This window comes from Pelodiscus sinensis, chromosome 2 (assembly GCF_052426305.1).
Source record: "Pelodiscus sinensis isolate ZL-2025 chromosome 2, ASM5242630v1, whole genome shotgun sequence".
NCBI lineage: Eukaryota > Metazoa > Chordata > Testudines > Trionychidae > Pelodiscus > Pelodiscus sinensis.
The window spans coordinates 53,965,117-53,979,487 of NC_143053.1; positions in this window are offsets into that span (position 1 = coordinate 53,965,117).

A 14,371-nucleotide genomic window follows, 5' to 3' on the forward strand; every position below is an offset into this window, starting at 1 on the left:
CTAGGATTCATGAACCCTGTTTCCTGGGAGAACTGCCCTTCACTCTGCTCTTCACAACTGGACCAGCTATGAGTGAGGCGCATCCACCACCTCCCGCGCCATTCTTATGACTCCATGAGACTGACAGGTGCCAGACAACCCCAGGAAGACCTACAGAGGGAACACATCACCTGCTTGCATGCCCTACAGAAGTCTCTGGAGTGGCTTGACCATAGGTTGAATGCCGACTTGGAATTGTGCTGCACCACCTGGCAGGAGCTGTTGTAGCAGGCCCGGAGCATGTGCGCAGCAAACACCACTACTGTTGAATGCCCAGTGGCCATCATTGAGCAGTACAAAAGCCACCACCACCTCCCCTTCTTCTACTGCTGCTCCTTCTCCTTCTCCTCCTAGCCCCACCCCCGCGGATGCCAAGGGCCCTGTATATGAGGTGGTGAGACCACCCGAGACAAATGCCAGTCCCTGGCCCATCCCTGTGCCCTTCCTTCCCCCTGCTCCATCCTCCCAGTTTCTTTCATCAGTCCCTCCCCAGTTCAAGATTCCCCAAATAAAAATCAGAGAGTTTATTGCTTCAAACAAATAATCTTTTTTATTTAGTCTGCAGGTGAGGGGAAGAAGGAAAGGTGGGAAGGGAGGTCAGGACAAGGAGTGGTGGGGGTGGAAAGGCACAGAGGGCAATGCAGAGGCCCTTTCTGGGGAAGCCCAGGGGAGAGCATCACAGGTGCCCTTGTCTGAAACTCTCCCTCAGGACCTCCCGGCTGCACACAGTCCCCTGATGGGCTGCCAGTGTATGGTTGCTCAAAGACCCTGGCCAACTGCTCAGCATCTGCCCCTGACTCTGGTAGGAATGTCTCCCCCTTGTTTTCACACAGATTGTGTAGAATACAGCAGGCCAACATCACCTGGAGGTCATTCTATTCATCAAGGTCCAGATGGATGAGGAGACAGTGAAACCTTTCCTTCAGATGGCTTAATACACTTTCCACCACAATGCGGGCCCTGCTGTGCCTTCATGGAGTCCAGATATCCCATGTAGGGCTTCATGAGACACAGGAGCAAAGTGTAGGCTGTGTTCCCCATGACACAGATGTGCATGTCCACATCTCTGACCTTGATGGTGCGGTCAGGGAAAAAAATTGCTGATATGCATCCTCTGAAAAAGGCTGGAGTTGCAGAATATGCAAGCGTTGTGCACCATCCCCAACCATCCATGGCTGATGTTAGTGAACCAGCCTCGGTAGTCCCTGAGGGCCTAAGTACCCCTTCTGGTTGATGCAATTGGAGGCTTGATGGTCATGGGCCCAGATGGGGATGTGGGTGCCATCAGTTGCCCTCCCCCACAGTTGGGTAATCCCATGGAGGCAAAGCTGGTTTGATGGGGTCCACATCACCCAGGATGATGACCCTGCACAGCAGGGTAGTGTTGATGGCCCTCACCACCTGTAGAAGGAGACAAACCTAGAATCACAGGGTTCCCAGAGTCCTTGGAAATTCCACCAACCCAACTCCCTTCCCACAGCAGGCGCAACCCCAACTTACCCCATCCCCAGAAGGGCTTTGTGAAGGTGAGACTGAGACCCACACACACCCCTTCCCGGGGAACCCCTTTCCAGGAGTTCACCACCCTCCTAGGACAATTGTAAGAGAGTCAAACCTGCATGAGTATGGCCCCGATGGTCTCCCCATGCCAAACTGGTTCCCGATGGAGCAGTACCTGTCTGGCATAGTGAGTTTCCAAATGTCAATGGCCACTTACTTCTGGAGGGGATGGTGGGTTTCATGTGGATGTCCCATTGCCTGAGGGCAGGGGCGAGCCACTCGCACAGCTCCATGAAGGTGTCCTTCCACATGTGGAAGCTCTGGAGCCACTGCTGGTTGTCCCACCACTCCATGATGATCTGGTCCCACCAGTTGGAACTGATATCCTGGAACCAGAAGTGGTGGTACACCATGTGCAGGGCAGATTGGGAGGGTTGAGCTGCATGTGGAGAGAGGTGAGGAGGTGTCCTGCAGTGAGCTGGGGGTCCTATTCCTGCAGGGCCATGAAGGCAGCCTGAAGTAACTGAACCAGGAGGTGTGGCATTAGGTCTAAGAGCCAGCAAATGATTTGCAGCAGGTCCGGCTCCACGTCTGGAGTACCATGGTGTCCACAAGGGCAACCAGAGCACACAGTGAGATGAGTTTGCTATCCCTCAAGGAGGTAGGCAAAGGTGAAAAGCATGAGACATGACTGTAAAGGGTAGTGCCTTTAAGCATGAGCCTCAGATAGCCTTAGGCAGCAGCCACGGGAAGTGACTGCTGTCCTGATGCACTGTCTAGAGTGCTTCTGGGGGGAGGGAGGGGTTTAAACGCGATTCAGCCTCCAATCAGTGTGAATGTTCTATTTTGCTATAGATCTGTACTATTTCAATGGGCATTTGTAGTGTGGATGTGCTATTTTGGGAGTTATTATTCCGAAATTGCTTACTTTAAAATAAGTGCATAATGTAGATGTACCCTCTAAGTCCAGTCAATCTCTGGCTTCCAAAAGCACAGTGCCCCCTAATGTCATGCTGGGGAGCTACTCCAGAAATGTCTCAAGGTTGTACAGTAATTCCTCATTTAACACATGCCCGCTTAACACGCTTTCGCGATAGCACAATTTTTTTTTTAGGGAACGTTTTTTGAATTACATGACCATCCCCAGAATAAGACGATTTCTCCAGCCAGCCTGTTGCTGGCAGCTGCGCGGGGCTTCCCCTGCCTCCTTGCAAAGCGGCAGAGGGTTTACCACTTGCCACGCCATTCCCCGCTGATTCCCTCTCACTGGATGCTTTGCCCCCTCTCCTCTGCAGGCCTGTGGCTGGGTTTTCTCAGCCAGCCCATCACCGGCAGCTGTGTGGGGCTTCCCCCCACCTCCCTGCAAAGCGGCGGAGGGTTTGCCTCTCACCATGCCGTTCCCCGGCAACCCCCCCTTGCCGGACGCAGTTCAGGTCCCGGCAGACCCATCACAGGGGCATACTCCCAACCCAATCTCCCTCCCCTCTCCTCCGCTTCCCTTCCCCAGAGCCAAACACCTCCCCTCCCTGCTGTAACGCAGTCCCCTTTCTCCCCCAACCTTATGCCCTGGTCCCAAGAGACACCACCACTTGAAACGCAATCCTCACCTTTTCCATTATTTTCAATGGGAAAATTGACCCCGCATAACACGTTTTCACTTAACACGATCATTGTCTGAAATATATCTATAGTGTTAAATGAGGAATTACTGAAATTGCTACCAGCAATGCAGAATCACTAAAGCTACTTCTTCCTGCACAAAGTAGTTGTTTGGAGGCCCCTCACACAAATAAAGTCAAGTCTTGCTTAGCTAGTAATCCATAGCATAAATTGCTATGAAAGCAGCTCATGTGGATTTGAAATGTGACTGTTTTCCTTTAAAAATATAACCTAGCTGACTGAATTGAACAGCAAAAAGGCCCCTACAAAAACTCACAAATTTTGAGGTGAAAAAGTAACTTAAACTATGTTTGAGGCCTGTTATTAAAAAACAAGAACCATTGTGGTAGGAAATGGAGTTGTAATAAGTTACTTCAGTTTGTAGCTAGAATAACGGCTTGTATCAAAGCAGACCACTCCCCAAAACAGGATTGTATGCACAACAGGCATAAAAGGAGACATCCATAAAAGACAACTGAGAAACCTGACTATAAAAAGACCTACTCAATATTTACTCTGAACATCTTACTCCCATGCAAGACTTTTTATAGTTTCTGTAGCACTTTTACAGTGAATTGTCTCAAAAATATTTATTATTAAACAAAAGATTGATGCATTACACATAAACAGGACCCTGACTAAATTCAATTTTATGTTTATTCTTTAACTATCCTTTCAATTAAAAATGTACCGATAATAAACATAACTTAATTACTTTAAAAAGATATAACATCTGCTGATATAGGATATAATGGTTAATAATAATCAGCTGAAAGCCATTTCTTTATGCTTGGTTTTGTGTTTGATATGGGTTTGGCCCAAGGCAAAGCCCTGGGCTTTATTTATCTAAAAGGATACAAAAAGAAGGCAGTATTCACATTTCATATTAAATAATATTATGCAATTATACTATGTACTTGCAAGAGAGAAGATCATGAAAAGCCGTACAGGATTTAAAAATTTATATTTTGTTGCACCTTTCCTGAGACATAATCAGATTTCCTGAGGGGTTATGGGCATATTAATAGCCACCATATCCTGCTAATTCATTGTAAATCTCATAGTAAAAAGATATGTATTCTTCCCTACATCCTTAGTTAGGTCAGATTTCCATATGACAAGTATTTGCTATTACCTGGGTTTTTTTTAATTGCAAAGTCTGATGAGTTTAAGTCAACATATTTCTTAATGCTCCTTCGGCTTGTCAGCTGTAGCTGGATTGATAAAATGCAAATGAACAAATCATTAACGAGTGCTGGTTATGAATCTCTCAGGCAGTTCAGGACCCTATCAAATCCTGCACCTATTACTTTGTGTGATTGATGTACTATTGTAAGTGATTGTTCCTGATCTTATTAAATCTTATTGATTTTTTCCCAGTTTCTATTTTATGCAGGACCAGGCTTGGACTATTATGAATGTTGCTGAACACTGTTAATCAAGCTTACACAGCTATTTTGATGGCAAACAATTAGAACACAGCAGCAATACCTTGCAATTAGCTTCAGGGATATGCACCTCGGCACTGTAATAATGAAAGAGACCTTCTCCTTCAAGCAAGGTAATGAGATTTACAATTATGACCCCAAATAACCTCTGAGAAATAACCAATCTGCAAACTTAGATGTGTTTATCAATAATTTTTGCCCTTTTTATGAAAATGTATTTTAAAATTTTCTTGGGAATATAAATCATTGTTTCTATGAAACCATATACAAGATATTGTAACAATCAAGGAACATACATATTTTAAATCCTCACTCTGTACAGTTTGCATTCAGGGGTAATTTGTATAGAATAATATGCATCACTGTCAATGATGTTTTGAAAATGCAAATTAATGAGAAAATACCATAATTTGTAGTGTTTAAAAGTTGTGTACATTCATGTATGTTATTTATTTGCTATATATAGCAAGGACATAAACACACACTCTAGGCATGCATGTTTGCATAATTTAAATATTCAGAATCTCTTGACTAAATACCTCTTGGAAAACAAAGTTCTCATCAACATTATTTTGAGAAGTTTGATTTTTCTGTTATCAAAAATAATTATTTAAATTGCTAGTTGAGCATAGAACAAATATCAGTGAAACTTCCAGCTGAAAAGTAGAGTAATCAGGATACCACAAACTTCTAAACATGTAGTTAGTTTTTACAATACTTCCTGTGTAAACTATGTTTCTGATTATATAGAAATGACTATGAAGGATTTTGCATATATAACATTATGCATCTATACATGACTTTATATCTAGCTGAACTATTTTGCTAGTCAGCACATTTACTAATTTCTTTAGCTTTTTCTTAGAGAGAAGATCCTTGAAAGATGAAGAAAAGATTCATATCAGGATACCCCTTCAGTATTAGAAAAATTTAAAGGGGCTTCACTGACCAATATATGACTCAATTTCTCCCTTGGTGTTACTCTGCAACAATCAATGCCTTTACATCAATATTAAACTGGTACAAAAATGGCCATACTGGCTCAGATCAATGGTCCATATAGCCCAGTATCCTAATTCCGACAATGGTCAGTACCAGAGACTCAGAAGGTGCCTGCAGTACAGGGCAACACCTCTCCAATCAGATGTTTACGGTCACCCTGAACAAGGTGTTACGTCCATGAACGCCCTGATTAATAGCAATTGATGGACCGTATACTCTGTGAACTTTTCTTTTTTCAAAGCCAGTTATATTTTTGGCCATTTCAACATCCCTTGGCAATCAGTTCCTCAGATTCACAATGTCGTAGTGACTAAGCCCAAACACAGGAAAGAATAATTTAGAAATAACATGGAAAAGCCCATCACCTTCCTCCATAGTAAAGGGCAAACATTTGTTCAATGTACAATTCATGTAGGCTATAGTGAGCTATTGAGCTATCCTTCCAAATGCACAAAATTACTGTTGTTTACCCCTCATATTCAAACCCACCCCATTCCAATCTGCTCCTGGCACTGAGCAGAGGTCTGATTCTGTGAACCTGCTAAGCAGAGGGAAAGACTGGAATTCTGCAGCTGGGAAGGAGGATAAAGTGGAAGATCACTTTTAAAAATCAATATGTTAATCTAGGTTCAAGATGAGATTCTTGTGAAAGGGGGGGAATGGGGAATGGGGAATGGGGAGTGCTGAGAGCAAACAGTATTTTTAGGCCTGTCACTTTAAAATATACCTACCTCATTGCTGTGTCAAAGTAGGAACAGGATTATGCTTTAAAGTACAGGATTAACACAATCAACTCTGTTTAACTCATTCAATGCTCTGTGAATCTGGGGAGTTCATTCAGAGCAACCGCATCCATATGTGCCTACAGGGGTATGACATATAGCTATGTTCTCCTTGAAATGATGGCATTTCACAGCGCTGTAGGACATTTCATTACCCCTGGTGCTGAAGGGGTTAAATGTGAGCGTTTAAGCAAACCTGATGAGATTTTTTCAAGGGGGGCATAAGCTAATTCACCACACGACATTTTCCTATTTCTCCCATTTTTGAACACAGCTAATAAATGTGAGTTATTTTAATGCCAATTTCAATTTTTAGCAAATAAATGTATATATTGCTGGATGTAATGGTTAATGAAATTCACATACTATGTAAAACCTATAAAATTGTTATAGTTATACATTATCTTTTGCCTAGTAGACAACCTTTGGCAACAAAGTACAGTATATCAACTTTCTGGTGAGAATAAGCAGATCTGTCATCTTGGGACAGCCAAATGAATTATTTAATCAATAACAGAGTACACTCTGATGATAAGACAAGCTCAGACAAATTAGAAAGTGAACCAGGTTTAAGATGTCGAGAATGAGCTGCACAGGTAGTATAACATACATTTAATTTTTGGTGAGAAAAGAATAACCTAAAATATACAATAGCATTCAGACAATTTTGTATAATGTGAAAGAGACAAACAACTTTGAAATTAGCTTGGAAAACCAAACTAAAAATAAATAATTTGTTAATATTTTAAAGTGCTGTGAACTGCTGTATCTATGCTAAATATTTTCTTTCTGCACAACAAAACATTGTGAAGGGACGGTTAGGAATGATACATGCATAAACAGTAAGGCTGTCAAAAAACTCAGCAGTTTGTGTGTAATGTCCAACTGTATAATGTCATAGGGAAGAGTTAGGTGAACACTTCTGGGACGCCTGCCGGTATAAACACAAAGCCATCTCTGACTCCAACCCCCTTTCCTATTAAAATATGACAAAATTACATCACATATTACTACCATGGGCAGTCATTGATCAGTTTTACTGTTTTTTAAGAATTAAGGACAATTTTTTAAAAAACAGATCCTTACATCTCTGGAAAACTGTCTCTGTTACAATCGTTATCTTTCTTTTGCGTCCCATACCCTGAGCATGGTCACATGCACTGTTCTTTAAGGTAGCACTCAGCAGCATCCTTGAAACAGCAGAAACAATGTCAGTCTTTTGCTTTGAACATAAGTGTAACTGGATGACATATAAATCACAGCAGCCCTCAAGCTGCTGTAACTTACACACCTTCCAATTTGAAACATCTTCAGTAATTTTTACTGAATATGTGTATTAGTGCTAAGAATCCTACTTTATAGTTTAGTCTATTCCTACCTCTCATATACCAAAAACAGAGAAAAGGCCTTTTGTAGTTGAGGTAAGTTACATCTTTAGCAATCTGAATAAATAATGTGTGTTGTTTCTGAAATGCAGGATCAACTGGAAAACATGCTGATGGTACAAAACATGTGAGTCAACTCAGAATTCACTGAATTACAACAGGAAGACAAATTGATATAATGACTTGCTCCTGTCCCATTTAGAATTTTATGTATTAACATCAGGCAATTATGGTTATAAAGCCCTTGATGCTAATGGTGGCAAAGTTTCTCTTTGCTGCCAATGGGATTCATGACAGCAAATTCCAATTCCTCAAACTGAACACCTCGGTACTGCGCATCATGCATGATAACTCTCTAATAACTGTGCATCATCTCCAAGAAACATGCATTAAAAAAACATTCATCAAAGTGTACTACAGTTTAAAAGTTACCTTTGATATGAGAACTTGAGGTTTCCAAAAAACTGTTTTACAACTGTGATCATTTGTATCGTCCTTTCTCCTCTTTTTCTCGAATCCCCTTGGGACTTTCATATTTCACACATCATATACATACTCATTTGAAAAGTGTATATATGCATTCACACACATCATATATACACTCATTTGGGAGGTGCTTAGACGCTATAATGGTGGCATATATAGATAGATATATTGTAGAAGGAGAATTATTGTTTGCATAAATACTGATTTCACATTAGATATGTGAGTCACATTCTGCCACTTATCCATATAAATTATATCAAAATTGGCTATTTTAAGTCCCTCTAGAATAAGGTTCATAGTTGGGAGAAATATAACGAAAGGTTAGACATAAGTGAAATAAAATCACCCATCCATAGAAGGCTCAATTAACAGTTTTAGGATGTTCAGCTTTAGATTTTCCTCAGTTTATTTGCAGAGAACAGCAATTTTATTCTATATCTTGTAGATGTCATGAGATTATGTGGTATTTAGAAAGGCCAAAAAAAAAATGCTGGTGGCCTGCAGAAAATAGAAGCAGCTTCATTCGGTACTCATGTACATAAAGCAATTAGTTACTTGTCATGATGGGTGTTCCCTAAGGCAGTGATGTTTTCCATTAGTATTTATATCTTCATGCCATAATATATTGGCCAGCACTAAGTAGATCTGATATGCTCAGAAAATTGCTAAAGTCATGCACTATCTGGAAAAGATACTCACAAACATTATTAGCACACAGGTGGTGCTGGATTGCTCAGTTACATAGCTAGTCATCAAGGAGCACTTTCAGAGAATACACAAAAGTAAACTCTTGCTAATTAGCCTGAAGTTTTGACGTTACCCCTTTGTTTGCAGGGGAAACCTCTCTGTGGCTAGTGATATTCATGGCAGTTGCTTTGAAGTATCTCTTTTTCATAATATGGAATGCAGAGGCAACTCTCAGAAAGAAATTGAAAGGAGACTATTTGACCCATTTTAATAATTTCTGTCCATTCCTCTGTTTCCTACGTTTTGTTACCCTTCACCACTGTCACTACTTTTGCTCCTACCTCCATACTTTGGAGAAAATCTAGGGACTAACCAGACCTTGTCCATTGTGAGTTAATTCTCTCCTCTTTCAACATTGTTTTTTTTCCCATTCTACTCTGACTTTTACTTATAATCTCCACTGACTCCTAGCAACCTTCAGACTTTCTCCATACGCGCTTCTGTCCCAGCCTCCCTTTGCATGGCTTTGGACAGTTGTTTCAGTTCCTCAGGAACAATCCAGCAAGAACTTTCTTCATTGTTCTCCCATTCCTCCATCTTTGGATTCATCATAACTTCTTTAACCCGTGACTCCAATCCCTAGTTCTCTGTTTACTGCTACCAAGTCCTCAACATTTCCCTTTATTTGATTCTCTTCTACCCTCACTTGTTCTTTGTTAATTCTATAGGGTATGTCTACACTACCCTCCTAGTTCGAACTAGGAGGGTAATGTAGGCATACCGCACTTGCAAATGAAGCCCGGGATTTGAATTTCCCGGGCTTCATTTGCATAAGCGGGGAGCCGCCATTTTTAAATCCCCGCTGCTTCGAACCCCGTGCAGCGCGGCTACACGGGGCTCGAACTAGGTAGTTCGGACTAGGTTCCTATTCCGAACTACCGTTACTCCTCGTGAAATGAGGTGTACCGGTAGTTCGGAATAGGCACCCTAGTCCGAACTACCTAGTTCGAGCCCCGTGTAGCCGCGCTGCACGGGGTTCGAAGCAGCGGGGATTTAAAAATGGCGGCTCCCCGCTTATGCAAATGAAGCCCGGGAAATTCAAATCCCGGGCTTCATTTGCAAGTGCGGTATGCCTACATTACCCCGCTAGTTCGAACTAGCGGGGTAGTGTAGACATACCCATACATCCTCTCTTGGGGTGTATGAGGTGTTCAGGGAGGGGTAGCACCTCTGATGTACGGGCATGTCGTGTCCTTTTAGGGCAGCTCGTCCACCTTTGGTCCCCACTTGTCACTCAACTCTCACCTGTGGCTCCTAGTAGCTGTTGCATGTGCAGCGGCCACACCCTAGGCAACAGCTTCGACAGGCTGGCTAAACCAGGTTGAGAGTAGCCGTCGGGTCATCGACCTTCAGTGAGATAGGGACTTGTCTATCCCGAGCATGTGAAGACAGACTCCGGCGGATCGAGCGGATGAGACCTACTAGAATAGGACCAACAGTCATGAAGGTGGTTTCTGCAAGCGATGTGGTACGCTAAGAGCACGGCAAGACATGAAAGATGCCCTGGTCAACCACTGCGCCCAGTCCATCTCCAACCGTCTTGACATTAGTCCTGCCATTGGAGCAAGATGGAATCTGGGAAGAGAGAGTGAGGCTGATTATGCGCACCTCTCCCTCACTTTAATCCAATTAACGCGCAAGTCTTGACATCTCGATATCCCCTAATTCCCGTAAACCTTAAAGTCCTGTGGCGACGGGCGAGCGACGAAGCAGCAGGTGTGGATACACTGGGAGCTGTAGCCACGGACCTGCACACAGGCGGCTCAGGTCTAATGGTCGTCTTCTTGCTGGCTGAAGCAACAGCTGGATTCGGCGTCTACCTGAGTGACTGAGCAGCCCTCTTTAGGATTGCACTGCTCACCTCCGTAGTAAGAGGAAGGGGCTAGAAAAGGTGCCCTAAACATTGTTTGCTTCATAGAACCCTGGCCAGCTTACCGCGGCTGGAGGGGATCCCATCTCATGCGGTCGAACAATAACATTTCAAACAAAATGCAAGGTGACACCACTCACTATTGTCACATGGAACGTACGCACGCTTCAAGACAACCCTTCAGCAGACCGACCAGAAAGAAGAACAGCCTTGGTCGCCAGAGAGCTCACAAGATTTAACATCGATATTGCGGCACTGTGTGAAACTCGTCTAGCAAATGAAGGTCAGCTCATGGAAACAGGAGGTGGTTACACATTCTTCTGGCGTGGACGCAGCAGTGACGAACGTCGTGAATCTGGAGTTGGCTTTGCGGTTATAAGAATCATCTTGTCCGCAAACTTGCCAGTCTTCCCAAGGGCGTGAATGACCGACTCATGACACTGCATCTTCCACTACCGAGAGGAAAGCAAGCCACACTGATCAGCGCTTACGCGCTCACAATGACGAATCCGGATGAAGTAAAGGACAAGTTTTATGAAGATCTCGATGCCCTACTCTCATCCGTGAAGCGCACTGACAGGCTGATTCTACTTGGCGATTTCAACGCGAGAGTAGGATCTGATCACACTGCCTGGGATGGCGTCATTGGAAAAAATGGAATCGGTAAATGTAACAGCAATGGCCTACTATTACTGAAGACATGTGCGGCTCATGATTTGATCATCACCAATACCATCTTCCGCCTGCCCACTCGCAAAAAGACGTCCTGGATGCACCCACACTCTAAGCACTGGCATCTCATTGATTATGTCATTGTGCGGAGGAAAGACAGACAGGATGTAAGGGTGACCAAGGCCATGCCGAGTGCTGACTGTTGGACTGACCACAGACTTATCATCTCCAAATTAAGCTTTCACATCAAGCCAAAGAGATGTCCGCAGGGAAACAAAGCTGTGATGAAAAAGATCAATGTCAGTAGACTGAGGAACCCCAACACAGCAGCTTTACTAGCAGAAGATCTTGGCAACCAACTTTTAGAGCTGCAATTTTTGAATTCCACAAAATAGTAAATCTTTTCTAAAAAGTCTAGCCAATTATCCTCCAAAAAAGTTCAGATTTCAAAATAAAGTTTCCAGTGAAGTGTCAGAATTTTTAAAATGAAAAAAGAATGAATATGTTACAAATTCTGCATTTTCACTATGCGTTACTGTTAATTTTTTCTTGGCTTAGAATTGTAAAAAGGCAGGGCTGGAAGAGACCTTGACAGATCACCTGTGCTAAGTCAGGACCCAGTTAACCTAGACCATCCCTGGCAGGTGTCTGTCCAACCTGTTCTTGAAAACCTACAATGAGGATTCCACAACTTACCTTGGAAACCTATTCCAGAATGTACCTACCTTTATGGCTAGAAAGTTTTCCCCTAATTCATTTTTTTAATTGTATCCTTTGGTATATATAGTTGTGACAATTTTCTCCACTATTTAATTTGAGGAAGTGGGTCTGGCCCACAAAAGCTCATCACCCAATAAACCATCTTGTTAGTCTTTAAAGTGCTACATAGTCCTGTTTTTTGTTTCAGCTACACCAGACTAACATGGCTACATTTCTATCACTATTCCCCTAATATATAACCCTGATCTCTCTTGCTGCAGATTAAGCATGTTATTTCTCATCCATCCTTTGGTGGACATGGAGAACAATTTGTCACCATTCACTTTTAAAACAGCCCTCCACATGGTTGAAGAGCATTATCAGTTCCCCTCTCAGACTTCTTTTCTCACAACTAAATATGTCCAGCTTTTTAACCTCTCCTTTCAGGCCATGTTTTCTAAACCTTTTATAATTGTTGTTGCTTTTTTGCAGACTCTAACTATTCAGTCTACATCTACCCTAAACATGGCACCCAGAACTGGACACAGTACTGAAGTTGAGGCCTCAGCAGTGCCAAGCAGTTTGGGACAATTGGTTCCTCTGTCTTATATACAACACTCATATTAATCCTTCCAGAATAATTTTAATCTTTTTCATAGTTACAACACATTGCTGATCCCCCATATAATGCTCAGAATCTTTTCAGCAATGCTGCCACTTAGCCAAGTATTCCCCCTTTTCTAGTGGTAAGCTTTCACCGAGTCTAGTTACAGAATTTTGGACTATTGAACATTATCAATGGAGGTTGGATTGCAGAAAAATGTTGTGAGGATTTTGGCCTTTATGATGTCCCTCGAAGACTTTCTATCTTTGTATAACTAAAACTCCTTTTGTTTCATATTATAGCTCTTCCCATGAGTGCTCTTTGCTGCCTGCTCTTACCACAAAGCAGAAACACAGCATCAGTTATATTTATTTGTATTTCTGAAGAACACAGATGTCAGAGTCAAGATGAGGGCCCCATTGTCTATGGATTGACGTAACATGTAGAAAGGCACTGTCCTTGCCAAAAAGGGCTTACAGTCTAGTTAAAGACAATATGTAACAAGTTGGTGCAATGTACAAATGGACAGGGAGGGAAGACAAGGTTACCAGTGATGAGAACATGTGGTTACACAGAGGAGCTACAGTCACAGTTATCTGGTTTTGAGTTTATATGTATACATTAGTAATCCAAGTTGACATGGCCCTATGGGGAGGAGTTGATTTTATCCACCGAAAGGAATAGAGCAGAATGATGTACTGAGGTACAAATTGTAATCTCCACTCCCCCAGCCTGAATGTCTCACCTGGGATCACAGAGAAAAGAGACAAATCTTTCCACAAAGGCTGTTGACAGGCAATGTCACCACTTCATGGAGTTGCAGTATCCTTGTGACCCCAGCATGCTCCTTCTATTAGAGGAGGAACCCCAGATCCTCTGGATCTGTGGATTCACCCAATTGCCACACTCTTTGCTGCCACAAAGAAATATGCAGTGTTGCGACGCACCAATCTGTGGTTCCCCCAAATCCAGCCCCACTTCCCGTGATGTGTGACCACATCTGGGTAAGAAGACATGGGTCCTTTTGTGCCTTCTGAGACATGTACTTGTCCCAGCACTTACCCCTAACCAGCTGAGATCTGTGTCTCTTGTTATGCTAGAGACAAACATTCAGTACAGAAACAAGCAATACTGGTAAGCCAACCCTTTATATTATTCTCCCTGCAGGCAAGGAAGGGTTAATATTACAGACTCCCATTTATGCAGGGAATAGTGCAGAAAGAATAATTGTATATGTTCTACAAAATCAGGAAAAATTGTATCATTGTCAAGAATGCGTTTCATTCATACCATCAATACAGGAATCTATTTTTCTCTGCAGCCAAATTTTATTTCATGTTCCCAAAATGCCATTTTTAATACTTACAAAATATACTTTAACATTTTCAGTGGGTAATTGAGCCATGTGTGTATTTTAGGACAAATATTGGGAAACGCCATGTTCAATACCAATGTCTATACCATTTAAACAATGAAAG